The 27,911-nt window shown below is 53.8% G+C and overlaps 1 protein-coding gene and 1 long non-coding RNA gene across 5 annotated transcripts in view; both read right to left on the bottom strand.

Moving 5' to 3' along the window:
* PLXNA2 (plexin A2) overlaps positions 1-27,911 on the bottom strand; it is a 381,872-nt gene that overhangs the window by 66,359 nt on the left and 287,602 nt on the right. The gene's annotated exons all lie outside the window — the stretch shown is intronic.
* Positions 4-27,911, bottom strand: LOC310887052. The gene is made up of 2 exons (XR_014575627.1): positions 22,090-27,911; positions 4-21,773 (listed from the first exon to the last, which is right to left on the bottom strand). It is a non-coding gene; the product is annotated as an uncharacterized lncRNA (long non-coding RNA).

Here is a 27,911-nt window from a genome sequence, read left to right as displayed (position 1 = left end):
GACACAGTGAGAACCCAGTTCCTCTCTAAACACGACACCAATGGGGCTGCTATTCTTCTTGTTTCCTGAGCCCTACTTAACACTTAACAGCTTTGCCTGAAACAGAACTCGGGCGGGGGTTTAGGGTTTTTAGCGGAGCTGGAGTCTGTGGGATGCGTGCGGGGTAAGCGAGCAGCGGGTGGGCGAGAGGCAGAGCTGGGTGGGATGTGCACGCATTTAGCCCCAGCTGGCTGCACAAAGAGCTTCAGAAACAGAGAAACGCGGGGTGAAGGAGCGACACGGAGGTGTAAGGCCAGAAGGAAGCTCTCCCCGTGCTGCTGGGGCAGAGCTGCGGCTGCATCCCCTCTGGGGAGGCTCTGACCTCCTGCAAGGATGGGCAGCTCCGTTTTAGCCCTCTCCTGCGTCTCACCAGGCGTTCGACCTATTTCTGACCTTGTCTCATTCTGCACGCGCAATTCACATCAGTCAACACCGCCGTCAACATCACAGTGTTCCATTAAGCCGGTGTCCACGGGACACCCTCCGGAGGGGGACTTCTCCCCCTGTGCACACAGCAGGCATCTCCCCAGGTGCCTGTGAAAGGCACGCTGAGTTTACAGCGGCACGAGCAGACACTTGGTGAGGTTTCTTCCATCTGGGCACGCAAAGCCCCTCACATGCACCATGTCGGTGTGGGGGCAGCTCACCCCCAGCAGCAGCGGCTCCCCCAGGGCGCCCAGCACCCAACCTGCCCGTGGGTGCCAGCGCGGCTCTGAGCAGCCCCTGTGGGAGCCACCAGTGGCCGCAGGATACCCCAAGGAAGGTCAAAAGGTTTTGCTTAAAATCCGTCCAGCTCCTTGCAGGGCTCCTCTCGCCGATCCCAAACCCATGGGGCGTTGCTGATCCTCTCCTCCTACCCGTGGGGTGAGGCTCTGCAGGATCCGTCCCTGCCATTTGTATGCAGCTCAGGGCTGCTTTCGTGTTTGTGAGGAGCTGTGTGCTCTCGCGGCGCTCTATAAATAACGGAGGATTTGAATTATACGAATAACAGTTTGTTGCAGATCATTTTATGTTATGTTATGCAGTTGGGTTCTTTTTCTGCTCAGAAGCTGTGGCTTCTGTACGTGATAATTCTTTAAAAATTACACAGGAATTTTGAGCGATTCCTCGAGTCGCAGATTTCTAGCCCAAACGGGACCATTTGATCCTTTCTTTTTAATGCCTGCATAACTCAGGGCAGACAATTTCACCCCTTCACCTCCTTGGCACATTCAATCTCTGGTGAGTGCAGCAGAGCCCGCACAGCGCCCACAGCCCCCGCACAGCGCCCACAGCCCCGGCTGGGTGCTTGGTCGGGCTCCTGGCCCCTGTCTGGAGGGAGGCCCAGGGCTCTGGGAGGGAATTTATCATCTGCTATTCTCAAGTGCTTAGGCCTACAACTTCGAAATTCACCCTGAGAATTAATGCCAGGAAACCTGCAATGCCCAACTAAGTGGTCAAATGAAGAAGCTCAAAAAGACTGCGGGCAGGAGTCATTTAAATATTTGCATGCATGAAAAAGGTTGGGGGGTTGCAGCGTTTGCCCAGCTCTCCCAGAACCGACACATTCAACCACCCTTACCGTCATCCATCCAACTACCTGAAAGGCTCCAATGCTCTAAAGAACGTTTCATTTCAATGGAAAAACAAGACACATCCGTTAGTAGGATATATCTGCATGTTCTCTGCCTGCCACAGACGCAGAGAACCGAAAGCTGTTTCCTTCACAGCCAGTACAGAAGCAAGGCTCAGACTCCCTTCCCCTGCCTGATGGCAGGCTGGAAATGCTCTCTTGGCTTTAAGTATTTCTAAACTGTTCTCTGCCGGCCTAATTATCGTTAGCAGACCAAAGCGTTTGTGTGTGTGAACCACCGCACGGAGGAGAGAGCAGAAGATGTGGAACACGGTGCCTCAGACCTGTGCCTGTGGGCAGGAGGAAAGCAACGCGGATCAGCGCTGATTAAAAAAACACCCCTGAGGCACTGAGGTCGGAGAAACGGGTTCCAGAGGGAGCTGAAAACTCAGTGCTGGACATTCAGCCGGGCAAAACCCAAGAGGCAGCTGGAAACGTCAGCAGGGCAGGGTGCTGCTGTGCTGCCCAGCACCTGGCTGGAGACGGGGTTTGATTTCGTGGTCTGCTCGCTCACGGCACTGCTGGGGCAGGTCCGAGCGCTCTGCCCCCTGCCCCCTTCTGCCACCGATGGCCAGGAGCCCCAAATCCTGGCCTCTGCCGGGTCCCTGCCGTGTCCTGCCAGCCCCGGCCCCGCTCCGATGGCAGCAGGAGCTCCGTCGTCACCTCGCGGCTCTGCGCAGCCGAGGTGGCCGGAGCCTGGCACGGCCCCGTCTGTTTGCTCTCATCCTCGCCTGTCCCCGGGGGCGAGGCTGCGTGGAGCAGGATGGTTTATTTGGAGAGGGCTTTGGTTTGCACGATTTAGTTTTTAAATGCAAATACCTCGCTTTATTTACACTAGAGAAGATGGGCCAGGGAAATGTTCCTGGCACTCACAACAAACATCCAGAAGGTCTACCGCTGCTCCAGGAGCGCATTTCCCAGCCCAGGCCCCAGGAAACTTTGCTGCCTGAACCTACGAGCTTATCCCCAGGGCATGTGGCCCTGCAAGCGGGGCTCCTGAGTGCAGCCCTCAGCCCAGGGCACAAGCAGACCTAGGCCTCGAGCTTTCCGAAGTGGATACTAAGTTTGGATGCCCTGAGATTTCTGTTCCTGCTCTCCAAAACACGAGCCGAGATGTCCTGAGGCCAAGCAGATGCAGGCAGCGATTTTCCTAAATGAAGCATCAATACCCGCACCTCCTTGCTGCGAGGTGCACGGCAGCATCCCTGCAGCACGGGGGGGCACTGCCAGGGCTGCGAGAGGATAAAGCAGAAGTCAGGGAGAGGAAAGGACAACGGGCACTCTGCATCAGCATGGTCAACAGCGAAGCAACTGGTAAAGCAATTCAGCCTCTGCAGCCTTCAGCTGAGCAGCACCGGCAAGGGGGACACCAAGAGGGACACGAGCCAAGACCCCAGGTCCTCGGGAGCCTCCTCAGGGCAGAGCCCTCCTCCCTCCAGCCCCACCGCTGTGTCTCTTCCTCCTGCCTATGCCCAAGCTCTGCTGCTGAGTTTCTCAGTTCCCCGTTTACGAACCTACTTCTCAATAATTAAATGTAAAGTCTCATTACTGCTTTCTTTGACTGCCTGACCACGACATCAGCCAAAATCAAAACAAAACAAAGGAAATCAATACAGACTCTCCAAAACACATGAACTCAAACTCTGCCAGACCCCAGAAAAATATACAATAAGTGCAAGAATCCAGTTCCAAATGCATAAATACACATAAATACATCCAGAACCAAACAAAGCCAAGTTTCCACAGCTTACGCCTGCTCCAGCACGGGCCTCTGCCCTGCAGACCGGGACAGCCGCGGGGCGTCCCGTCCCATCGCCCTGCCCCGAGAGCCACGGGCTGCTGCAGCTCACACAGAAAATCTATTTTTAATGACTTTGGGGAGTGAAGTGGAGATGCCAACCAGTTCAGTGTAATTAAAGCTATCCATCACTCAGTGAGCAGGAGCCCAAACTTGATGAACTTTCCACTGAGATTTTTTTTTTCTTCATTTATGAAAAGAAAAACCACCGCTTTGTGCAGCTGCAGGAGACATGAAGAAGTGTGGGAAGGAGCAAGGACTTGCCAGGTCCAGTTGCGATGGAGTCAGGCTGACGGAGCTGGGAAAAACAACATGAAACTTCCTCCGAAGTTTGTAAGAAGTTTGTCAAACTCTTCTTCCTATTTTTTTTTTTCCCTGCCTCCTCAAACAGCACTGATTGAATCCCAAGTCCTTAAGTTTCCACCAGGAAAAGCCACCGTGAGGGGCTGGGAAACACTTGCTGCTCCGCTGGAGAAGCCGAGGTGCCGCAGACCCCTTCTGCCCTGCCCTGCCCGGAGACGCCGGGCTCTGGACCCGAGCAGAGCTCAGACGTGCTCCGGGCTGGTGCCTGCAGCAAGCAGGGTGTGGGGCAGCAGCCGGACGGGAGGAAAGCAAAGGGAAATGGGTGAATTGAAGAGCGCTGAGGAGCGTTCCCGCAGCACCACTGCCCCGTGCTGCCGAGCCTCCTGGGGCGGGCAGAGCTCACCCGAGGGCGCACGGTGAGAGCTGGGGGCTGCGGGGACCCCGCTCTCCTCTCCCCCGCTGCTCCACCACGAGGGTCCGCAGAGGCACCGCAGGGCTGTCAGAAGCAAATCAACGCCTGTAACTTTTGGCAGAGGAGCAGCGAGTGGGAGCGGACACCAAGATAACGTTTCCATGGCTACAAAGGGATTATTTAATTACAGCGCTGCAGAAGCACGCGGAGAAAGTTCCTTAAACTCTGATCCGAGCAACCTTTTCAATGAGCTCGGCTTTACTGCTCTAAGAACCTCATTAGCATCTTACTAGGACAAGCTGTGTCGGGGCACAGGTGATCAGATGGCTGTCCTAGGGAGCAACCAGACCTCCCTGCATACCTGGCTCCCGCTGCCTTATCGCTGCCCCCATGTTCTGCGCTAGACTCCAGAGAGAGGTGATGAAAAGTATGGGCAGCCTCCTCTGGGATGCAAGAGCGAGTGGAAAACCAGCAAGTGTCCCAGAGTAAGGCTTAATGAAGCTGAAAAATCATCCTGACGCCAGAGGTTCCTCCATCTACCCCACACCCCAGCCAGCAGGACTCAGGCTTGCAGCAGCCCCGTGTTCTGGCACACGGGCTGCTGCAGACAAACGCTTTCCTGTGGTTCACCACAACTCCAGTTAATCATTGCATCAGCACGAAATGTCTGTTATCCCAACAAATCTTGCTCAAAGTGCCAGGCAGAGATCACATCCCCACTCCCAGGGGAAGCACAGCATCATATAAACCTAGGGGAGGAGGAATGGGTTTTTCCTCCCAGACACAGGCTGCCCACAGCTGTGCACTGAATTTTCCGTCAGTTGAATCTACCAGCTCCTCAGCACAGCACAGATCATACAGGAGATGACATGGGAAGGGCACCGCTCGCCGGGCACGGCACCGACCACGCTCCCACTATCACTGAGCAAACCCAGCAGCTGAGTGCAGCCCAGCATGGGGCTCCTGCAGTGCTTGGGAATGGTCCCATCCATGCACCCTGCCTGGTTTTGGCAGCCTGGAAACCCTCCCACGGAGCACCCCAGCCGCCCTTCCTACCCCCAGCGTCTCTCGCTGCACACACTGTGAGCATCGCGGTGTGCATGCAGCGGTTTGGACCACGTGCCGGCACTCACGTGCCTGCCAGCTGCTCCAAGGCTCCCCGCAGCACACCCGCATGAGCCTGCGTGCGACAGCATCAGCTCCGAAGTGCCTTGGCAGCATCGGCTCTCCCCACTGCTTCACACGGACCATCTGCAAGCGGGGAGCTGGGGACGCGCAGCAGAACCGTGGCTCTGCCAGCGGCACGTGGCTGCTGGTACTGGAGAGCAGGCTACCGGGAACAGCTCATGCACGTGGCATGGGCAAGACTGGAAAGTGATTCTTTCATCTACCATAGGAATAAAAACACTGGCTGAAATATTGGCACTGAGCTGCTCCGGGCTTCCACCGAACTGCTCCAGAGAAATTCAACTGTCTTGGCAAGGAAAGGATGTGCTAAACATTAACACAAGCTGATAATGAGGAACGAGATGCTAAAGCTGGGGTCTCCACAAAGAAAACCAGGCTACACTGTAATACACCCACGTGGTTCTTTCCCTGGAAAATCACCATTCCTCGAGGGATTTGCATTTTTGTTCTCAACCACGAAGAAGTTCGAGGGAGGTCCCGAATGTGCTGCAGGGCTCCCTCTGTCCGTGCCGCGAGGCCTCAGCTCCGTGCGGGCAGTAGAGCTGTGGGGTCCCCGAGCGACCAAAGCCTCCCGGCGTCGTGGTCTGCAGGACCGACCCGTTGGCACCCAGCCGGCCGGGAGCACATCGCCTCTCCCCAGGGCGCCCCACTTGGATCCACAGCACTGCTGTCCTCAGAAGTGGCTTTCTTGAAGCGTTGGCACCGGCTTCTGGCAAATGGCAAGTTGCACAGCAAGACCACCCTGCCAACAGGAAATTTTCTTTGTGCAGCACTGATTAGCCCGAGCCTCCCGGGAACTAATTAATAAGGATAAAAGGAGAACGCTTTCCAAAATTTCTGGGCTCAGGTGGGGATCAATCCAACACAGTAAACTTTTATCTTGCATCAGTTCACGGCCCCCGTGTTCAGTGCTTTGCCTTGCTGCCACGTAACTCTTAGCGCACTCCCTGCAGTCATTTAAAAGTTTTAACAGAAGCTTAGAAAATTAATTAAGGTGAATAATTATAAAACATGCACTTCTTTCCCTCTCTATTTTGCAAGCAAGTGACAAAAATAGAATTCTGAATAATTCTGGAGTTATAACCAATGTAATTAGGTGTTCGACGAACACTTGCAATTGGGCCGCGCTTATTAAAATTACAGTTTTAGACAGAAGATAGCCAGAGAGTCATTAAGAGCAAGCGGCTCGATTCCCTGGGACCCTCATTAGCCTCGGACACCTCGCAGCTCGGGGCATGCAGTGACAGCACGGCCCCACTGCAGATGCCCCCAAAGTGCCCTGATGATGGGGACATGGGGACCTTGGCACCACGACCCCAGGACACCAGGACCTGCTCCGGAGGAGCCCCGAGAGAAGTGACGGCTGTGGGAGCGAAGGGAAGAGGCTGCTTTCGGCCACAGCAGTCACACTAGTGGCACAGCACAGGCGGGGGCATCTTGGCTCTCTTCTAGGAGAGAAATCTCCTGGTGTGCCCGGAGATTTCATTATTTCTTCTGTGTGATGCTCTGTAGGGCTCTAGGCAGAAAAAAAGCCAGGTTTTTGCTCGTTGTCTTCTATTGCATGCAAATTTGAGCAGAAAATGGCCACGGTGCCCTTAGAGCTGAAACGGGAACAGCCAAACTGGAACCTTGCTGTGAGTATCTGCAGCACAAGGGACAGCAGGACCAGCGGCCATCCCCTGGGACCTCCTCCCAGTCCAACCGATAGGAATCCCCTGCTGGTAGGCACCCAGGTGGGCACATGAAGGCCCTACACTTTACAAGTCAGGACAAACAACCTATGGGAAGGCTTTTAGGGAAGTTTTTCGAGCAGACAATGCTCAAAGCCCTGCACTGCGATAGTGACTGGGAGCAGGAAAACCTTGGAGGGGCTGAGAGCGCCTCGCTGGGAGCTCCCCGGGCGGTTGCAAGCGACGGCCCCGCTCCGAGCAGCTCCTCGTACAGGCCTGGGAATGCTGCAGGCTTCAAAGTAGGTGTCAGCGCAGTGTGTGGCAGCGAAGGGAGCTCCGTGCTCCGAGATGCAGTCATCTCGATCTGTTCTGAAAGACCGAGATCCCGGCGGTGTGTATCACAGGCGAGCTCTGTGCCTGCTGCTTGCGATTGCCTTCAGCCGTCTGTTTTTCCTCTCTCCCTATAAAAACCACATGCTAGACAGCAGAGGCCCCTTCCCCCAAGCTGCTAGCCTAGAACTCATGAATTCAGTTAAGTTGTTAAAAAGGATTGTGGCAGGCTAAGATAAAACAGAGGAGTTTAAGATGACAAACAGACTCCTAAATAGGATTAGAGTCTTAATGAAAACAGTAATGAATGGATGAGGCAACCAAATATTACCCATTAATATTAGACAGATAGATTAGATCCCTAGGCACTGCATTTAAAAACGACATGAAATTACTTCAATTACTCCGCATTGATAAATAACAAGGCCATATTTACTGCTGAAACACATTTCCTCCACCCTCCCCCACGCTCGCGTTGGCTTATCCTTCCCTAGAGGAGAGCAGACCACCGAGAGGCTGGAAAAAACGCATCAGGCTGGAAGCTTCCTCCCCTCCCTCCCTTCCGAGGAGGCCTCCACCAGGCAGCATCTCCAGTACAAATATCCCAGGGCGCCTGCTGCACAGGACCAGTCCCTCAGCACCGCTATTTCTGTGCCAGAGCTGAGCAATCGCTTCCGATTCACTCGAAACCCGGTGCTCGCAGCATCCTTCCTGCTCAGAAATTCGCTCTACCTACACTCTTGGTGCTTACAGCTGCTCAGCATCCTCCTTTCCACATGGGGAAGGCGAGATTAACCTGATCAGAAGGCTCTTCTAATGAAGAGATCATAGATAGATAATTCCTGGGTGCTCGGTGGCATTTACACGCTAACGATGAAAGGCAGCGCTGCTGAAGGTGATGGCAACAGGAGTCCCTTGTCCTTCCATCCCAGCCTCCAGGCCTTACGGAGCTGAGGCCAGCCATCTGCTTTCTGGGTTCAGGAAAGCCCCGGAGAGCAGGCTGCTGCTCAGAAAGCTGCAAAAACGCGTTTCCAGCTCTACTGCCTTGGATTGCAAACTTCGGAGGCTGCTGGAGCTCAGCACCTGGGCGGGAGGAAGCCGGGTGAGCAGGGACACTGCTCGCTGGGTGCTGTGCTCAGAGCTGGGTCACAGCCCGACCGGCGGGACAAACAGCGTGGGCTTGGGAGCACACGGACACAGGCGTGCCCCATCACTTATGTCTGCAAAGCTTGGCAAAAAAACCACCTGTTCAGCCTCATAACTCACCAGCAAATGAGACAAATATAAAACATCTCATTTTAGAGGTACGACAGCAGCCTGCAGAAGGAGTGCAGAGCAAATTGCCAGCAGTACGTCAAGTGCAGAGCCTGAGCCCAAACCCCAGGACTTTGCTTTGGCCATCAGCTGCCTCACCCTGGGCTCTCCCAGGGGAGCAGAGGAGAGGAACGACCCCGTGCTGCCCCTCAGGGTGCTCCATCGCAGCTGATGAGGGCCTGGAGGCTCAGCTGAAACACTGCTGAGCCCGTGTGTACCACCCAGATATAAATTAACTTTCCAGAAAGGCAACAAACCCCAGCCGTGGTGCTTTCCCACCCTGCAACAAGGGGTAAGGCAGCAGCGGGAAGAGGGAGGAAGGCGCAGAGTTCTTCCCACAGCCCAGGGGACGGGTGACCTTTCCAGCCCTATACCTGTATAAATCTTATTTAATGAAATAAGGAAAAAAATAAAAGAATAAATGAAGATTAAATCACTCCCTGCAGCAGATTTACATTGAAAACAAAGTCTGTTCAGACAGCGGGTAGTTTACTCAACAGCCTTTTCACATTCCTTTCCCCAAGCCGGGGCCAGCGAGCCACAGGACAGGCGATGGGCGCCCCGGAGCCGACGGCAGGCTGCCAGGAGAACATCGCTCATCTGGGGTTTGCTTTGACAAGCAATTAGGGGGTTTCGGTAGGTCCCAAGTCACAGCATGGTGGTTTTCTCCCATCAAACCTTCCCCAAAACATCCCCTTTCCGTGGGACCTGACTTCAATTTTCGGTGCCACCACCACGTCAGCACTTCACATACCCACGTCCCCTCCCTGCGCACCCCGCCGAGCAAAAACCGCTGCCCGAGGCTTGGAAGCTCCCTGGGGAAACCAGGAAAACCAAGCAAGGGCCCCGTTATTGAAATACAAGCTGCAATAGCTTTACAGCCAGAGAAAGTTAGGCAAAGAGTTTAGCTTTCATCTTTACCTGCGTTTCCTTGGGCTGCTGTTTTGCTACACGGGAGAAGCAGAATCAAAGAGCAGCTCTGGGGCTGCGGCACTGCTTTGACTGAAGGCAGAGGCAACACAGGCTCAGAGCTTACAAAAACTTCAGAATTGCTGCATTAATGTTCCCAGAGCTGCCCTGCTAAGTCACTTGTCCCCAGAAGCCATATCAGGTCCTGCTGTAAACAGCTCCTCTGACATCAGCTTCTCACTGTCCGGGTTCAGCACTCAAAACAGTGGCATTTTAGGCAAATAACGCCATGAAACTATTTCTGCTCCATCAGAGCCCGAGGAAGTTGTGCATACATTTCCATAAATCTCACTGGCGTCAGTGCAGGACCAGACCCGGCGGGCTGCAGGGGGATCCTGCCGACTGCCGCGGAGTTTACCTACAGAACAGCTCCAGGAGCAGCCGGGGGGCCGAGCGGACTTGGACTGAAATCACAAAATAAAGTGGTTTACACAAAAATCAGTAGCGCTCGGCTTGTAGCAAGGCTAGAAGCAAGGGGGAAGATCCTCAGAACCCCCAAAACGAGGAACTGGCTGCCGCAGTAGGCCAGAAGCACTGACAGGAGCCCAGCAAGAGCCGGCCTCTGAGCAGGGAATGCCACAAATCTGTGAGGGTGCACCAGGTGAACCACTGCAGCGGCTTCCTAGCACGTGGAAGAGACGATTCTCCCACTGCTCCCAAGCAAGATTTGCTCTCTGGCACTGTTTTCCAGCAGGGCTGGAGAAGAAAAGTTCTCACAGGAGGCAAACCCCGACCCACGCCAGGGCAGCAGAGGTGGACGGGGAGCATTGCTCTGCTGGAAGCTGCAGGGGAGCAGCTGCTTGAAGGGCTTTTCTCCACGGGGTCCTGGCAAGGGACAGGGTTAATAGGCCCACTCCGTGCGTGACCTCTCTTCCCTCTCTCCGAGAGCTCCTAATTACCAAGCTAAAGGGAGAGGGGCAGCCCGAGGCACCGGGCAGACCCCGCTGCCTGCTCCTGCCCTTGCTGAGCCGATCGATCGCAGCCCGCTGGCCACGGGAAGCCTTCTCCCACGGGCAGAGGTTGGGGTCGGCAGGAAAGGCAGCTTCTCCCACCCCTCCCGCAGCCAGAGCGAGCTCATCAAGGCCAGAGCCAGCCTGGAAAAAATGGGAGCATCAGCGGGTCCCTTCCTCCAAAAAGGAGGGTGGCTCGGGGAGCCATGAATAAATGATGCCGCTAATGATAAGATGCCTGCGCAGCCCAGCGTGGGGAGGAAGCAGACCGATGACTCTATTTCTGATGCACCGGCTGCCTGACAATTGGCAAATGAACCTCTGCAGTTATCTGTTTCCCCTCTTTATTCTTTTCTCATAAAACTGGCAGGAACAGGGGTAGGAAAGAGACGCTGGCGGCAGCTGCGTTCAGGATGAAAAATGAGCAGCAAGCGGATGGGAGGCAGCTGGAGCCCCGAGCTCGCTGCCGAGCGCCCCGGTACCCCCGGGCTCTGCTCACTCTGGTTATTTGGTTATTTCCCCATCTCGGTGAATCCTGTGCTTAACCCTTGCGTCGCTCGTTGCTGCAGTGGGGCAGAGCAGCAAAACCCATGGGGTCCTGATCCTGTGCCTGATAAGCACAGGCACCTGGCACAGCCCAAATGGCAGCGCCGTACCCGTGTTTCTGCCCTACCCAGCAGCTCGAAGAGGGGCTGAAGCCCTGCGGGAATGGCCAACACATGCACACAGAAATAACAGAGCACAGCTGCTCCCAGAAGCAGATGAAACATTGTCTGTTTTTTATAGAGGAGGGACGGGAACTGGTGGAAGAGCTGCGCAGTGGGGCATGGCGTAAAGGCTGCAGCCCGGCTGCGCTCCTGGGTGCACTCAATGAACCTCCAGCACTCATCACCCACAGCCCCAGCAGCTGGAGGTCTCTGGGGTTCTGCAGGCATGGTCTGCACCAACGGGCCCAGAAACACGTGGGGCACCCAGTACTGGGGCCAGTGTCGAGACGCCTGGGCAGCACAGCACCCCTCTCCTGCTGGCCACGGCGCCGGAGCTCCTCTGACTTGCGGCTTTCCCCCGTCCCTGTCCTGACAGCATCGCCCCTCAAGTGCCTGGCCACTTGCCACCCCTGGCACGCACGCAGACAAGGAGGCCACATTTTGTTTACCCTCCCTGCTCCGCAGAAAGCCCGGGGCTGCCCGGGGGACGTGTCTGGCCACCCACCTTGAAAGGGCTCCCACGTGGCCAGCTGGCCGCGGCGCAGCGGGGTGGGCAGCCCCGCATCTGCCCGCTCCCAACAGACTCGCGCGCTGTGCTCCGCCACAATGCGCGCTTTGTTCCCAGCCCTGGCGCGTCCTCGGGTGTCAATGACACTGGAAAGGTTTGACTGGCCCTTTCTGTTTGTTTTCTTGGCACACGCGAGTGTCTTTTAAATAGCCCAACCTCAGCTCTGCCCTGCACCTCGCGTGTGACCGACATTAGTATTCAGCAGCGGCCTTGCCTGGAGAATGGGCCAAGCGGGGAAGGACGGCTCCCAGCCCCTGCAGCTCCTGCGGGTCCCCTCGGCACCTCCCTGCCTGGCCGGGTCCCAGGCTAAGGGAGCCTGGCCGGGAGGGCTGAGCCGTGGGGATGTCCCCGTGCAGGTGGGCGCCTTGGGATGCTGCTTTCCCTTGGGGACGCTGCACCCTGGGCAGCAGCACCAGCAGCACCTTTGCTGCAGTCCCCCAGCGGGCTCCTGTCCATAGGGTCACAAAGGACTTCAGCACACCGCAGCACTCACACACCAACAGCCCTCGATTCCCCCTTCCGTGAGCCATTTCAGGGTTCTCCAGTTGTTTAAATACACCAGAAACCTACGAGGGAATTCACAGGCATGACCGGTGTGTGTAATTGCATAGAGCCTGGAAAATCCAAAGCATTTGAATGCCCTGAGTAGCTTTAAAGGTCACGGAGTCGTATCATTACTGTTTTCACAGCCTGACCGTGGTCCTACTGCTCGTTTGCTCCAGAAACACTGCCGTAACCTCGGCGGCTTTTTGCTAAGTACCGCTCTCTAACTGCATTATGCTGTCCTTGCCAGTCAATTTTCTGTTACTCTATCACTTTTCCATTTGTATATCATTACATACGGCTGTCAAAAATATAATTTAAGAACCTGACCACCAGCGTGAGAAACGAACCCTCCTAAGTATATCCCAAACTCTCCAGTTCGGAAAGAAAATGAGCTTTTAAGCCCTTTCCCCGAAGAAGAAAAGCGCTGTCCCATAGCAGGCGCCGGCATCACGGCCCGGCACACGGACAAGGCCTTTGATCGCTGCAACGGGCTGGTGACGAAGGAGCATGATAAAGCCCCAAAGAACATCTCAGGAGCTGACACACAGCATCAGGAGGGAAGAAAACAAGGGGCTGCTGCCACAACACCTGGTGTTACCCCTCAGCACCACGGGGCTGGCGCCGTGCTCCCCCAGCAGGGTCGTTCAGTGGAGATTAAGATACGGCTTTCACCAAAACCTGAAGAACACAAATGCACATGGGATGTCCTAGGCAATGGCTATTCACATCTGCAACGGCATCCCACAGCTCCTGCAGAGAACAGAGGAACACCGCCTCTGGGCTGGCTCTGCCACACTCAGGCACCAGCAGCCTTGGGCATCCAGCCCCACGGCTCGCGCCTCTCGTCTCAAGGCCGCAGAGCGGCCCCGCAGCAATAGTTGTCTTTGAGAGCAAACGCAGACAAACAGGATCATCCCTCCTCTGTCCTGTGCCTGCAGAGGAGATGCCACAAGGCAAGAAGGGGACAGGGTGACAGGACCCCCTCCCCGTGCCGTTCATCGGCTGGCTCAGCGCAGGCTGCGCTCAGGCTCGTGCTCTCCCAGACACCGAGGAAAGCACCGCGTCCTCTCCGGGTAACAAGGACACACCAACACGGGAACAGGAGGGCTTGCCCTTTCGCAGCAAGTTCCAAAAAAATTTGTATCCTTATAACACGGTTATAATGACTGCTGCACAGCACTCATTTTTTCCTCCTGGAACAGAAAGCGTCGCCAAGGACCCTGAGCTCCATCACAGACACTAACCAACAGATACGGCCAGCACTGCTGCAGCTTCCATTTTTTGGAGGCTTTCCCATGAATGACTGAATATCTCCTCTGCCCTCTGTATTCCCTCATTGTTTGAGAAATGTGCCAACGACAGGATCGAGATGGGACGGCTTTTTCACCTGCTCGGGGCAGGAGCCGCATGTCACCACGAGGATCTGGCCATGCCGTGCCGCCTCGCAGGGAACAGGCTCCCGGAGCTACCACAGCAGCCGCCGACTTCCCACCCTTCCCTCTGCTGGCAGCTTTGGTGCCCAAAAATGAGTGGGAGAACCTCACTGTGCTGCTCCTGCTCTGGAGGCAGAGCGGGGAGCCGTGGGTGCTGCCAGCACCGCAGCACGAAGCCGCCCCAGGGGCTTTATGTGAAAAGCCAGCGCTGGTAACGCCGGCAGCTGCGGCACGGAGACATCGCCACGACTGCCACTGACAGCTCTGTTTGCTCTGATTTCTTCCAGCATCCTTGGAAGCTCGGGGGAAAATTTGCCGCTGGTGTAATACTTTGGTTCATTTCAAGAGATTTGTGCCGAGACTAAATTTGGCCCTGCATATTTTACTCCTGAGCCCAGTAATCAGCAGTGGAAATAATTTGCTGTTTGGCTGCTCTGATGTTGCCATCTTTTGTGCGTATCAAAATGACAAAGACATCAGGCCCTCAAAGTCCGATTGAAGAATAATTGGAAATCCAAAGTGGCACTAAATGTTATTTTCTAAATAAAATGCATTCAATTACAGAACACTGAGGCCATAAAGCATTTAAAAAGATTAGTTAGAGCAGGAAAAAAACAAGTATTCAAACCTTCAGAGACTTCATTATATGCACAGGATACCCTCTATTCTTTGGGACAGGCAGGAGATAAAGAGAATGCAAAACAATGCAAATATTTCCAGCAGCCCGTGCTCTCCCAGAAGGGCCTGGATGCTTTCTCACTCGCGGGTTTTCATCTCAGCTGTTGCGTACAGTTTCCCCCTGCTGCACACTGAGGGCTGTGTTCTCGCACTTCGATGACAGACAGGCCCAGCTGACTTTGCTTCCCCCAGCACCTTTTGTTACACGAGCAAATTTCCCAGCTTGCATTCACGTTCAGCAAGTTTATTCCATTAAAGCAAGCGCTCATTCCTGACACACTGATGGCCTGCCGTGCTCCGCCGGCTCCGCTGGCAGCCCAGCCCGTGTCTGGCCACAGCAACGGAGTCCTGCAGCAGTTCCCTTCATGTGCTGCCCAAACGCCCGAGGAGCTCAGGTCGAAGCAGGGATGTCCCTGGCTCCGGGCACTGTCCTCCAGCCTTGCAGGCTTGGCCAGGTCTTAGTTCTGCACAGCAAAAACCAGCGGACGCTTGGAGGACGCACAGCACAATGAGAAAAGTCGAGAGTGGCGAGCAGAGCAGGGGAGAAAGATCCCCCGTGTCTGTATGTGTTGGGCACGGAAATGAGATGAAACCAGAAAAAGCAGAGAACAGAGCAATAGACATTCCTGCTTCAGCACCTGCATCGAGAAGCTGCAAGAAGAGGGCAGGTTGCAGAGATGGGCTCTGACACGGGGGATCAGAGATCTCCACCGGCACCCGGCGGCAGCGTGCCCCGGGGGCTCCCAGTCACCCCAGGAGCCGCAGGGCAGGAACACGGCGGTGCACGCAGCCCGGATCCCGGAGATGGAGCCTGCGTTACGAGAGCTCTGCTCTCTCTTTATATTAATAACACCAATAACACAACAGATGCACTCCAAACTTCAGCAAACAACATAATGGCCATCAAGCAGAAAGGACAAAGGCCATCGTATTTCACGCGGCAGGAGCTGGTAAACCCTTGCTTTGAGCAGCGAAGTCGCAGCCAAACAAACATGACCCCAAGTGGAATCTATGGCTCTGGCAGGCACAGCCTCAGCCTGCACAAACAGGGAAAGATGAGATGCATTTATCTCAGATACTTCGTTTCAACAGCTTTCCTTAACAGCTCCGCTCCCTTGAATTAATACATATTGCCAAGCAAGCTGCAGAGCGGGCTCGCAGTGGGGGAGATATAATTATTTACATGTCTGCTCCCCGTTTCCGTATGAGGATTAAAGACCAGGTGAGATTTCTTTGCACACTAGCTTTTATTTTATTTTTTTTCCTTACGAGGAGATAATTGTCACTGGAAATCACTCAGGTGCAGATGCAACAAATTGCTGACCCGCGGCTGATCTCGGAGAGCCGCGACAGCATCTCGCCTCCACCAATAAATACAGCCTCGCAATGGGGGAGAGGGGAAAACAGCCTACACATAGCTGAAGATGGATTTATTCCAGCCTTTGCTATAAGGCTGAAGGCTGGGAAGCCAAATCCCTCTCTCCCAGGGTTTCATTAGCTGGGAATGGCTTTCTAACGAGATTTACACAATCTAGCCTGGAGCCTACACATTTTGCTCTGCACCCAGAGACAATAACAACAGGGAGCTAAGGAGATGCCTTCTTTTTCTCTGGTCACCCATAATTCAGGACTGTTACGCTGCTGCCATCAATGTGATTACACAGAGTGCAAAAATAAAATAAGAACGTGCCCTTCTATAGCGTTAAGTCTCCAATTTCAACTGACCCAAGCCAGGAAAATTTATAGTTATGGGGACCACGCTCAGTCCATTAAGGAAGGATAGGAAATTGCCAGCTGGGATCCAGATGACATCCTCACCTCTCCTCCTAGCGGTGCGGCGCCAGGCACAGGAGGTCTGCAGGGCGCCCAGACACCGCTCTCCTCCTGCCGAAATCATGGGCAGCGACCGCGGGCTGCTGGAATGGGTTTGCTCTGCACTTGGGTGGGGGCAGCCGAGCTGAGCCCCACTGCACCCCCGGAGGGGCAGAAAGCCCTAAGCTCACCCCTCCATTTAGGGCTTGAAGGATCAAAGCCTTTCGCTGGAGCGGGGCGCAGCTTTCTGGAGTGGCATACTCTTCTCTGACCCATTCCCATACCAAGTTTAAATCCCAGCCCCCTGACGTCCAGCTTTGCAGCGATGCTTCTCCCAGGATCCAACCATCCCTCGCCTGCATCCTGCTGGGGCGAGGTGCTGGGGACTGAGCTGAGCTGCCCAGGCCACCAGCAGGGCCACGCATGCTGAAGGCAAAGACCTGAACTGGAAGGCTCCAGCCCGCCTTTGGCTAACAACTGGAGCTCGCCCTCTCCTCTCTGCAGTCACAGGAGTGCTGTTTCTGGCACAGTTTCTCCAATAATGCTGTTCCAGCGTGGTCAGCTCTTTTTAAATGGAAGGGTTTTAAGCAAATTCTTTTTGTGGGCAGGACTGTCTGCTTGCTCACACAAAGGCCCAGCCACACGAGGAGGAGTTATATTTTAACACCCATCCTCCCCTTTGATTCCTCCCCCCCCCCCACCAAAAAAAATAATAAAAAAACCACTTATCACCATGTTCTTACAGAGATATTAATAGCACCCAAGACACTGACAGTTGCCTGCCTGTGAGTCACTTCTTAAAGGGATGGGGGAAAAGCCTGCAACTGTGGCTTGTTAGGAGACAATGAAAATATCATTCACGAGCTGCAGCACTAAATACCACCCTCACCGTAGCAGACAAGATATGAGATGCTCACATGTGCGCAGTGTGTATCCCAAGCAGCTGGGGCTACCCCGTGTGACTTGAAGCTCTTCTCAAGCTGCAAAACCCAGCCCCTACGCGGACAAGTGGCAAGAGAAGAAGCTGACAGCAGGGCAGGCTGCAAGCCCCCATGGAATTGTTACTTTCAGCATCAGTTGGCTTTGGCCGTGCTGTGCTATCACGCTTCCTCTTTATTTCTGTCAAAATCAAGAGTCCGAAGCACCGAGCAGAAATGCTAGGTGTGTTGCTAACACAGCACGAGGCAGGTCCCTGCCTCCAGCAAGCTGCTGCCCCGTGCAGCACGCAGCCTGCACACCCTTGCAACCACCTCAGCTGCTAAGAGACCCCAAGGCTTGGGTCTCATTTCTGTGCCCCCTCTACTGCTACAGCCTTCATATTCCTCTGAAATGAGACTCCAAGAGGTTTTCTAACTCAATTATTTTGGAAGCACGTGAAATGTCTTGAAGGCCTGGTCACCACCAGGTCCCTCAGTGCCACGTGTGGCAGTGCCCAGCCCACGCGACACGCTTGCAGTGCTCCAGCTCTGTGCACTCGACTCCCTTGCTACTTGAAAGGAAACATGAATACTAATTAAACAGCCATAAGGGCACCGAGCAGACAAATATGTGTTGCAAGAGAAACTGGATAGACACACTCTGAAGTGGAGCCAAAGAGAAGAGGAGGGAATGTGTCATTGCTTTTGGTGGCAGAGCTTCAGAATAGCGCCCATCACTTTAAATACGTGCATAAACCTAACCAAAGCTGGCGCTATATGAGCAAGCTGGACTTCCATTACTGCCCTAAAGCCTTCCTCCTCCTGCACTGCGATGTACGTGGCTGCCCTGACCTCGGTGCTACGCACACAACGCAGCGTTTCGCTCCACCCGAAGGCTGGGTACAGCACGATTTCCATGCCAGCTTCCAGCACGCTCCAAACCGCCCATGCCAGCTCCTCGGCAGCTGAGCAGCCCTCTGGGCTGCAGTCCTCAGGCTGCGAGGAGAGCTGGGATCCAAGCACGATCTTTTCCTGCCACCTATTCAATTAAGAAAGTATCAAACCCTCCCATTTCTGCCTTTAATAAAGGTGGGCAGTCAGGGGAGGCAGACCGGGTTGCGGAGCAGCCTTGTCTCCCTGGTCAGCCCTTTGCCAACACAGCACCAGCCTGCTCCTTGAGCCTGTGACGGGGTTAGTGTTAAACACAAAACCTACGTTCGTGTTTGTCTGCACAGGCTGAACTCAGGGATGCTGCTTCGTGTGTACTTCGGAGTGACAGAGCCATAGAGATGCTCTGTGTAGGAGACACCAAGACAAAAGTCAGTTAAATCCCGCCTGAGCTTCAGCTTTTGCCATCCTAACCAGCACTTTGGCCCTGCCAAAGGTCAAGAAGGTTTAAAGGGGAAAAAAAAAGTTTACACGTGGAATGTTAATGTATTCTTATTGATCCCAAAGGAGCGGCTTGGCACCAAGGGGGCACACAAAGTCTTGGTTGAAACTCAGAAGGCTGCCACAGATGGGTCCAGCTGTTTCTCAACCAAGCGTGGAAACGCACTGCTGGCTGCTGCCCCGTGCAGCTGTGGCACAGGACGGGGAACGTGATCCCATCGCTCAGGAGCCAGCCGGTGGTGCAGCACCACGGCCTCAGCACCAACGCTGCTCGTGTTGATGAAGACTCTGTAAGCTCTTCATCACTTCAGGCCATGACTGGTGCCTTCTTTTTCCTAAATCCACCTCCCTGTGACTACGGAGCGCGGAGCTTCTCAGTGATGAAATGAAGGACGGTGCTCTGTTGGGGGAGTAGGGAGCGGGGAGGTTTCATTCCAATCTCTTCCTACGCCGTAGATTTCCTGGGTGACTTCGGGTAGGTCATGCAGCATCTCTGTGCTTCAATTCCTCATCTCAGATGTGATATTGCTGCTCCGTCTCATAGGGCTTTGGGGAGGATAAATCTGTTAGCAGACAGCAAAACGTTCAGCCGGTGCTGGTTGCTGCAAGGCAGCCGGTGAAAATTCAGCAGTCGTGACAACTGCGCAGGCACAGAGGGAAGAGACAGGGAGATCAGCAGCCTCCCTGTGCAAGGAGCTCTTCCTAAGCTTGACTGCACTAAAAATGAGTTGTTTTGTACCCTCATAGAAACCCTCGGGCCCCACTGTTGGTGTCCCCTCGTACAGACCCTGCCTCTGATGAACACGGAGCCTGTCTGGATCTGGATACAGGGAGCCCAGCAGTGGGCATCCGCGGTGCCCCCCCTGCTCCCAGCCCCAGGGCAGGGGGAGCCGGCATGTTTAGTCTGCCGGGCACATTCCTGCACACTGCTAAAATAAATAGAGGATTATTAATGGAGCTCCTTTTCCTCACTAGCGTCGCCCAGAAATGCCAGAGCTATCGCACGGCTCCACGGCGCGGGGCCAGGTCGCAGCAGCCGCGGGGCAGGGGGGCTCCTGCTTCGGGGAGCCCCGGCCAGGAGCTGGGGGGGGCTTCCAGCCTCACCCAGGAGAAAGGGACCCTGCAGCTGAGGGGCTCAGGGCCCTTGCTGGGGATGCTGACCCAGCCCAGCCTCCGGAGGAAGGCTTCCAGGCTTCCCAGCGAACCCCCCGCACCTTCCTCTGCTCACAGGCTCTGGCACGCTCCAGAAAGTCTCAACATCTTCACCACAGCTAAGTTTTTACAGGGAAAACACTTTGCCAGGGAAGAGGAAGGAGGAGGGAAAGGCAGAAGAAAACCCACAAACAGTTGTTTTTCTGCTTTGCCACCAGCCTTAACTTTTATATTTAGTCCCAGCTTGAGACATTTCATAGCCATTTCCCCTGGGGCACAGCCATCATTTCCAAGCTATCTGGAATCTGCAGGAACTTTTTTTTTTTTTTCCCCTGAACATTTCCAAACTTTTCAAATAGTTTGGTGGGAATTTGGTTTTCAAGCTGCATACTTGTTTGCGCTGTGGTGCCAGCGGGACCAGCCCAAGGATCCCACTAGGTCAGCGCATTCAGAGGTTTGGGCTGGAACCCAGTCTGCATTTTTTAGCCCTGCTCATTTCAGTGTTATTGCAGGAAACCATGTTTATAGCTGCGTTTCCCCCATCTGATCTGAAACAAAAAAATTACACGTACTGTAATTGCACTGTAATTTTGAGCTGGCCAAAACCCAGCCGATCTGATTTTGCAGAACTTCTCACAACCTTGGAGGCAAAAAAAAACACAAAACAGCCAAAGATGCTTGGTTAAGAGTCAGGTTGGACCTGAACTCTCTTTAAATCCTTCTGTCCCTTGAGCCACGGAGCTCAGCCTGAGGCTGATGCTGAGGCTCAGGAAGGAGCCCAGAGCCAAGCGGGGTGTGCTGGGTGCTGCTCTGCCTCTCACTGAGGAGGGGCCTGATCCTGCCCAGCGCCACGCGGTGATTCCACAGCGTGTGTCCGTGGCAGCGCCGCGTGAGACGACCTGTGTCCTTCCTAGCACAGTCCTCGCTCTGAGCTCATCGGAAGAGGATTCGGAGGGGCGAGCGCCTGCACATCGCCTACGCGCACTTCCTGCAAACTTCACGATAATGAAGTGACACTCCGCACCGCGTCCCTTTTTCCATTTCACCCTTCACTGGATCATTTTATGCATCTATTCCCAATGCTAATTCAAACTAATTAAAGTATAAAATAGAATAATTTGTGCAATTTCAGAGCTCCCCTCACCATATTGTGAGTTATGTTTCCTTTTTGTTAGCGCCCGGTGTGAACAATTCCCCTCCTCGCCGGCTGAATAGCCGCCAAACTCATTTGCTGAAGACTAACTATTGCAGAAGCCAAGGAAGGGGGGGGAAGAAAAGACTTCTAAAAAGCTCTGATAGAAAGGAAGAGGAATCAGAGGTTTACTGTTAAATTTCATAGCCGAGCACTTTCTGAAATGGGCAGAAATTACAGATTTCTCCTTCTAGTGATTTTCTGTCTCGGGAATGCAATTCTCTCCTTCTCTCATTACTCCTATTAAGGAGACCTGCATCTACCTGTCCAAACACGCAAATTCAGCAGCCTTCTGAAGAAGACACAAGTCCAAAGAGCACCAAGCATCGCCAGGGTCCCCACTTGCAGTGGCCGGAGCAGTCCCAAGCAGGTCTGACCGTGCCCTGCACAGAGTCCTTGCCAGAATCTGGCCCTGCTAAAATCACCCGAATCCAATGGGGGGCAAAAAAAAAAAAAAATCAAACAGCTCAGCACAGTCCCTGAATTGCTCCGTCTGGTCCACAAACATCACCACCATGCCCAGAGATGCATCAGAAATCCCAGCTTGCTTTTCAAATGGAAAGGGGTTTAATGTTCACCTGTTGGTCACCTGTCTGTCCCACACCACAAAGCCACAGGGATGTGCAGAAACCAAGGACACAGCAAAGGCAGTTGAGGGGGTTGTTCCTCGTCCCATTTGTCCCCTTACAAAGGCTTGATGCACTGGGGCTCTGAGGAGGAGGATTGGTGTGTGTGCGGCTGTGTACGTGCATGCAGGGAAATTCTGGAAGTATTTCAGGACTGGGGTTGCCTGTCTGAAAATTAAACAATAGGTCTGCGGATTAGGAGGAATTGGAAGGGGAAGCAAATACATGGGAACCCTGTGGCTGTGACTGGCAGGGGAAAAAATAGACTAATAGAAAGCAAAAACAAAACAAACAAATCCTGAGAGCAAACCTAGCAAGCACTTGAAAGGAACAACGATGTGAGAAGTGTCTAAAACACAGCTCATCTACAAAAACAAACCCACTGACCCCAATGTTGAATTTTTACATTGGGGTGTTTTTTACTGCATCTTTCGGGAAAGTTTACCTTTCAGGTATTTGTTACTTCAAAGGTCTCTGCGCTTACCTTTGCACCCTTGAAATCCTGGGTGTTTGGTGTTTGCACATAAACCTCAGTGAACTCTGAGGCTGCAGGAACACCCCAGAGCCAGGCTGGACAGGCACAACTGTCAAAGCCACCGGAGCTGCACACACAGCAGGCTGCCAGGAGAGCTGGGAAATGAGACAACACACTGCCCCACCTGCCTGGGCTGGGGCTTTGGGGTCAACTGACTTTAATTAGAGCATCCTTCTTGCAGGTGGATATGGTTAATATCTCAGACATGTTTTTACCTGCATTTCTTAATTACTCCTAACTGACCACAGGGAGGAAAGTGGAAAGAAGCTTGCATCAGCTCCTGCGTTTTAGGACAGCGTCGCACAAGCAGGTGTTGCAAACCCCTCTGTAATGCACAGCCCCTCCTCGGAGCCGGCAGCGGCAAGGACCACACTGCTCGCCCTTCTCTCCACAGCATGAGGGGAATCTTTAGGGGCCAGCATTAATCTTTGCCACCTGTCACAAGGGGCAGGAGCACCGCTCTGCTCACAGCGTTCTGCCCCAGGGGCTCTGCATGGCGTCCAACAGGTGTATCAGCGTCACAGCGGCCAAGATGAATTGCCCAGGCTCTTGCTTGAAAACAACAGAAAGTCGGCCCAAACCCTCCTGATCCGTCCCCAAAAAGCAGAGCCCGAGGGCAGTGCTGCTGGTGCCGGGCAGATGAGGGGCAGCCCTCGGGCAGGGAGATCGCGGGGCACCCGATGCCCACCTGCACGCAGCAGGGAGCCAAGGATGGGTGGGTGGATGGATGGGTGGTTGGATGCTCCCGCACCTCTCGGGCTGCAGAGTCCGCAGAGCTCTGCTCTGCTAATTGACGTTATCCGCATTTCAGTGGGTGATTAACTGCTATCTTTTCTACCACGGGAGCGGTGAGGTTCCCAGTCACGGCGCAGGATGCTGCTCTGTTACCTACCGTGTAAAAGCGGAATGAAATCATCCCCCCGTGGCAGAATTAATCGCCAAAGTAGCTACAGATGAGCTCAGAGCAGCGATGCTTCGGAGGTGATGAAACTCGCAAGGATTTTGGAGGCTGCTTATGGAAGATGCATTTTGCATTTGCAACGCTCCGGCCACATACCTAATTAGGGAGGTGCTGCTTCACCCAGCGGGGAACAGAGCCGCATCCTGTGACCTCAGCACCTTATCAAAGGGATTTACGCGATGAGAACAAACAAGTTAGAGAGCGTTAGCTGGAAAAAAAAATAAAAAGGTGCTGGAAAATGAAGAAGGAAAAACATGTTGTAGTGCAGGCATGTCTGTAGGTAGGGAAAAAGCAGTGACGGTCCCCAGGGCTGGCTCCCCCACATCTGCAAGCACCGGGCAGCCCCTCCGCCGGGTCCTGCTCCCGGAGCCGGACAGCTCGGCTGCCAGGAGAGCCCACGGTCAGCGTCTGCAGCTCTGAATTCAAAGAGGGGAGAGACCTGCTGGGCCACGCTCCTCTTTACTAGCTCAGAGACGCTCCTTCCAAAAAGCCCTGCAGTATTTTTATCCCACAGTTTTATATTTCGTGTTTATAGCCCTTGATTAGGTGGTGAAATCTTCTGGAGATGGCAATTCCTGCCCCGATGCCTGCCGTGCTTTTGATTGAGCCTCCGCTCACTCTCAGATTAAAAATAACAAAATTCGCTCTTCTATCAAGAGCTGCAAAAATCTTTGGCCCTGGTTCCTCTGTTGCTTATATAATCTGTGTGCTGAAGTGGGCCCACTGCTTCCAGCAGGGTTAACTCGCGACTGCTGAAGGTGTACGTGGGAGCGAAATCAAACCTGCTGCATACGAAACCAGCGCTGCGACAGCTTGAACTTGTGCAGATAGCAGAGAGATCGAGTGAAAAGGGGCTGCAGCCTTCGAGTCTTAAAATTGCACTTGTCCTACGGACCTTATTTAATTGAAGTGAGCTGAGATTTCATACATAAAAAATCCCCACCGCCTTCCTGATGCACTGACAATTAATGCTTCAGGACTGAATTATAGAGCCGCTTTGTCTGAACATAACCCGTATTTCTCAGAAAGCAAGGAAACTGAGAGGTTTTTCTGCCCAGGCAGGGGTTGTTGGTGTGGGCTCCACAGCAGACCCGCCACTGAAATGAGAACATTTTTAACCCGGGGGCTCCTGGTGGCCCCAGGAGGTGCGTGACTGGCGTCCCCTGCCCCGCCGCCAGCCCGACCCGCAGCACCCACGGCTGCTGCAGCCCAGGGGCACCGCGCAGCACCACCAACACCTCCCGGTGCCGCCCTGCAGCCACCGACCCTATTCCATCCCCGGCACCCCGCGGAGCCCTGCTAATGCCACACGTCTCCCGCTCAGCAGCATCTCGCGCTGTTCGAGCCTCGCTCAGCTTGTGGGCAGAAATGGTGTTTGCCTGCTAGAGCAATGCTGAGAAATGGATTTGTTTTAAATAGCCAGGGTCAGAATCACATTTCTTTTGCCACAAGAGCTATTTGAAGCCAGGTGCAGTGGGAAGAGAGCCTGTAAAAGCTCCTAATGAGCACTCTTAAATCATGTGGTTAAAGAACTCAGAATAAGTGGCTGGAAGCAAAGTTTCTTTATCCTCCTCTCCCCCGGACTGGGCTGTGCAACTGTTGCTTCTGTGCTTTGTGGGAGTGAAATCAAATGTCAAATATTCTGCTTTGGAAGAAGTTGGCAATGAAACATGAAAGGCTCATGGAGAGCTCAAAAGGACTGCGGATAAATTGGAGAGAAGCACAGACAGGGCTGGGACAGGAGCCAGTGGGAGTGTGGAAGGACTGAACACACAACCAGAGCTCCAGATTTGAGGATAAAGCAACCGCTTTCCCCAGCGCATTTCAGCACAAAGCTGATCCTAGCTGGTGCTAGCATGGAAGGAAGACGGGTTTGATACAGGAATGACATGTATGCTTTGTGCTGGGAAGCATCTGTCTGCACATCGCAGTTCATTGTGTGCCCGTGCATAATCACGGTCCACGCAGAACATCGCGTCCCGTGCGCTGCCTGGTGCCTAACACCTCACAAACACAAAGAGCTCGGGACCCGCTACCGAGCCGTACGAGGGGAGCACATTTCCTTGCTGAATCTCACAAAAATACAGTTTGTGAAAGATATGTTTTGCCCTAGGCATATATCCTATTTCTTTCTCAGCAGATACTTAAAACGACAGGCTCTGGACAATCCTCCCCCACCACGCTAACACGCCGCAGCGCAGCGCTACGAACAGCTGCTCTGTGTGTCATTTTACTGTGGCAGAATTTCATTTTATTCCAGATTTCAAGCCTTCAGAAGACATTTTTGCTGTGTATTTTCAGTACTTCTAAGGGCACTTCCCACTCTTTACAGCCTCAGATCTCACAATCCGGCGGACCTTTCTCCTTTTCTTGGGGCTGACCCCTTTTCAGTCACCGGGCTCCTTTAACACGTGGCGCTCAGGAAAAAAATAATATTCCCCCCTCTATTTTGCTGAACAATCACACTGCCAGGAGTAGGGCGGTGAGGGTCACGGGAGCTGACAAAATCCATATGTAACAGCATGCGGGGGCTTCTGGAGCCAGAGCTCACATCTCCACGAGGGCAAAGGGCTGGCCCTACGGTAGGGCCACCAAGGGCTGGGGACTGCGAGCGACGGCCCCGCGCCGGGAGCCTCACCGCGGGCACAGCCGTGCCAGGGCCATGGCTTGAGGCAGAATTGGTGTTCCAGGAATATTCTATTCTTTGCTAAGTCTCTTCACATCTTTTTGTTTAACAATTACGCAAATTAGCACTTTGGTGAATATTAAGATTCTCCCGCCTCACAGAAGATGAGTTGGAGGCACTCCTGCTGGATTTTCCTTAGGAACTGTTTCAGATGCGTGCTGGATCGCTCCCTCCCTGGTACGAGCACAAGGAGTACGTGGCTCCTGGAGAAAATGACCACGACATTAACATCTTAATCAAGTCTTCATTTCAAAGTTTGCAGATATCCTCATTTTTACCGTCTAATCCAAGCTCAAGCTGGGAGGGGATCCTAAATGTGTGCCTGTTCATGGCAGCTTCTGTCACTGAGTGGCTAATGACAAGCATATTATGTCTTCTGTAACCACAGGAATTCACCCAGTTCAGTCTTTTAGCAGGGAGAGGATTCTGCACCCTTCTAAAGTACTCATTCCCTGGCTTTAAGTCACTTTATAACCAAGCAAAATATTTGCCTTTTTGTTTCATTTTCCTACAGGTTAGCAAAACAGTTTTGCCAGCGTTGGAGGAGCAGCAAGCCCCCCGGTGCAGCAGGAGCTCTGAGGACGGCTGCTCGCCCTCTGCCACCACCAGCGGATCTCGGAGCCCTTCCCACTGCTGCCTCCCCTCGCACCTCCCTTGGAGCAGGTGGAGGGAGCACAGGTATCTGCTTACCAGCAGCTGCAGGAAGCTCTCAGTGGCCAGAGGGTTAACTCAACACACAACGACTTAATGGCATCCAGACGTCTTCGGATGTCACCCTTCTCTGTCTCCACCACCCACAAGGCACCAGCCCTATTAATCTGAATTACACAGTTGTGAGTAATAGCCAATAAAACGCTCAACAGTTAGTGAACCCAAAAGTCTGGCTTAGTGCTTGGGACTCCTTGTGTTTTCCTGTCTCAGAGAAGAAACCAGAAGACCCCAGATCTGCTGCAGCTGAGGCCCTGCGTTATTTACATTGTGCCGGCTCCCTCAGCAGCAGGCTCCCGTGCACTGTTGGCCATAAATTTCCATCATAATCATTTTGGTTTTGCTTTCCACAGCCTGGTCCCTCTCTGCGGAGCAGCAGTTTATGCTGCTCATAAACAAGCTCAGAGGAGGGGCTGCGGGGATGAGTCCCAGAGACACCAGCACAGCCACCCGGCTCTGACATCTCAGGGGGTTCAGGGCGAGACACCTCAGGGGGGTCGCTTCTTGCCTCCACCTAATGGCTTTGACGATCCCCAGGAAGAGTTTGTGTGTGGGAAGCAGCCTCCACAGAAATCCTCTTTTGGGAATGAGAAGCTGCCTCTGTCCTGCAGAGTTCAGCCGGTCAGGATTGATGCATGTGAATGGTCTCCTGTGGGCGAAACACTGAACATGCGAACAGATTCCCGCCACCTCTACTTACACGCTACGCAAACACTAATGACATTTTCCTCATAATATCATGGTATAACATAGGAAAAAATAACTCCTTTTTTTTAAAATGAGAACGTTTCCATGATTTGTTTATGACCACGCAGAGCCAAGAAGGGGCAGGGGCTGCTGTGGGCAGGGCTGGCCTGAGGTGTGCGATGGATGGCACAGCCGTGGATGGCACTGCGATGGATGGCACAGCGATGGACGGCACTGTGATAGACGGCACAGCAAGTGATGGGCACAGCGATGGCACAGCGCAGGCTCAGTGTTACTGCAGACGTTGCTTGCACAGCACCTGCCCACAACACGCCTGGTCCCACCTCCGTACTAACATCGCTCAGCAACAAACATTTCAAATACACCAGTAAATAAAAAATAAAGCCACCATAAAGGACGCTCAGACAAAGCTGTGCCAACCCACACCACTCACTGCAGGGAGCGCACCAGTAAGGCCAGCGGCTCAGGAGCTCATCAGCCAGCGATGGGTCTGATCCCCAAAGCACATTTCCCTCGCAGCAGCCCAGCCCAGCTCCTAATACTTGCAGACCACAACAAACTGGGACAGCTCTGTCCCTCCATGCACACGTGAAAAACCTCTGGTCAGAGGCAGATGAAAGCTGCTGCTGCTACCATGTCACCCACACCAAACCCCATCCCCTGCTCCAGGAGCACCAGCAGCCCGCGCCACGTGGAAGGAAGCAGGTG

Source organism: Anser anser, assembly GCF_964211835.1.
Source record: "Anser anser genome assembly, chromosome: 27".
Taxonomy (NCBI): domain Eukaryota; kingdom Metazoa; phylum Chordata; class Aves; order Anseriformes; family Anatidae; genus Anser; species Anser anser.
Note: the sequence above shows the minus strand (reverse complement) of the source record. Positions and strands in the feature narration are given on the sequence as shown.